This window comes from Bison bison, unplaced genomic scaffold, assembly GCF_000754665.1.
Source record: "Bison bison bison isolate TAMUID 2011002044 unplaced genomic scaffold, Bison_UMD1.0 scf7180017864115, whole genome shotgun sequence".
NCBI classification, from domain to species: domain Eukaryota; kingdom Metazoa; phylum Chordata; class Mammalia; order Artiodactyla; family Bovidae; genus Bison; species Bison bison.
In genome coordinates, this window is record NW_011494687.1 from 2,290,533 (window position 1) to 2,292,437 (window position 1,905).

A 1,905-nucleotide genomic window follows, 5' to 3' on the forward strand; every position below is an offset into this window, starting at 1 on the left:
CCCCCCCCGGGCCCTCCTCAGGAATTCCCCGACCTCCAGCTCCTCAAGGAGTTAAGAGCCGGAAGAGGCACAGCTGGAGCTCTCCTCAGATTCTTGCCTCTTAGGGCTGCACATTTTCTGTACCTGAGCAGAATTTTTCTGCACTGCCACATGGCTCCCCCTGCCCCTATCCCTGCGACGGCCGCCGCCCCCTTCCCCGCCCCGCTCCCAAATGGACAGAGGGCAGGTGGGATCATGGGTTAAAATGGTTTCAGGAGCCTTCATTTTTATTCCTTGAGGAGACGGGGTTGGCCTTTTGGGTCAACAAGCCCTGTCCTACCAGCCATGGGAATATGAGACTTGAGGAGCAGAAATGAAGAAACTTATTGCAAACTAGAAAAGTTGAGAGATTTTTCTGGGCTCCTGGACAGAACAACGGTTCTCAGGTACAGAAAAGGTGCAGCCCAATGAGGCAAGAATCTGAGAGCTCCAGCTGTGCCTCTTCTGCCTCTTACTCTTTGAGGAGCTAGAGTTCTGACTCTCCAGCTGACGCAGTCTCCTGTGTGTGTGTGGGGGGGGGCAGGGGGGCGGTTCTAGTCAGCAGCCCCTTTCCACTTTTAGCCTCAGAATCCTCCCCAGTTCAGCTCTTTGCTCCTTACTCCCGCCCCCCTCCCTCCCCAAGCAGGTTCAGCGCTAGTCAGTCAGCTCTGAAATTAAAGCAAAGGTCAACAGGAGAAGGCAGGGGGTCTCCACCACCACACCCAGGATCTCCAGAGACAGCAAGAACAAAGGGAACACGAATTCCCCAGGTCAAGTCTTAGGCAGGGAGAGGATGGGAGTGATACACACTCTAGCCTTTCCTCAAAAACATAGCGTGTTATGTGCACACACATATATGTTACCCTCAGAACCATAAAGCAAACATGAGCAGGCAGGTGATCTGAGTCTAGCAGGCAGTGTAGATGGACAGTGGAGAACTGCATTCCTCACTCCAGCTGAGAAGGAGAGCTCCTAGGAGAAGGGAGTGCTAAGGAAGAGTAAGTCCCCACTTCTTTCCAAGGATTCCTTCTGGTCCAAGGTCTTTTGACCTTCCCAGTCAGCTGCTTTGGGTTTCTGCTGCCACTGGAAGGACAAGAAGGTAAGAGGCGTCTGGGGCAGTCCTGAACTCCAGGGTCCTGCCCTGGGCAGCTCTTCAACTTGAGAGACTGCTGCCTGCTCTCTCTGTAGCAGGCTCGGCTGGGAAGGTCCAAGGGCCTGATCTCCTTTCCAGTCCCCCAAATATGGGGTTCCACTAAGGCAAAGGCAAAGTCAGTGACCAGGAGGGGTAGGAGTGGGAGTCACTGCCGGGAGGGCGGGATCCTGTATTCTTCGGAAGATGGCTGGGAAGTTCTTTCCTCCATTGCGTAGAACTTTCTTTCCCTCCTCGGTTGAGGTGCCCAGATGTCCCACAATGGGGTCTTCACTCTGGGAGAAGAAAGGGTCCAGTAAGTCCTCACCCATCTTTCAGATTGCCCTGGTCCCTAGACATTCATCCCATCCTCTGGGCATTAAGCTGGATTCAAAGAAGACAGAACCACTCTGGCAAGGATCTTTCCGTAACTCTCCACAGTTTCTCTTAGGCTCCCTACTTACCAGCTCCTCCAGAGGCACACGCTCAAACAAGGGGTGCCCTTCAAAGTGGGTGCACATCCACTCATGCAGCTCCAGCACGTCAGTTATGGTGTACACCAGCCCCTGCACAAGCAAAGTCACTCTGGAGGGGGCGCTTCGAGCAGTTGAGCAGCAGGGTGATGGGGATGGTGGTGAGCCCCCAACAAACCCCCACTGAATTCTCGGTTGGAAGGCCCCTTATTAGACCCCTCACCCCGTCCTCCCTCCTGCTCTCGACTCACCCCAACTCTCAGCACGTAGGCATATTCTGCCAGC

General features: G+C 54.4%; 1 long non-coding RNA gene across 1 annotated transcript; it reads right to left on the bottom strand.

Annotated features, from left to right (window-relative positions):
• Positions 1 to 835: 835 nt before the first annotated feature.
• Positions 836 to 1,905, bottom strand: LOC104988137. The gene is made up of 3 exons (XR_825208.1): positions 1,872 to 1,905; positions 1,612 to 1,713; positions 836 to 1,443 (listed from the first exon to the last, which is right to left on the bottom strand). It is a non-coding gene; the product is annotated as an uncharacterized LOC104988137 (long non-coding RNA).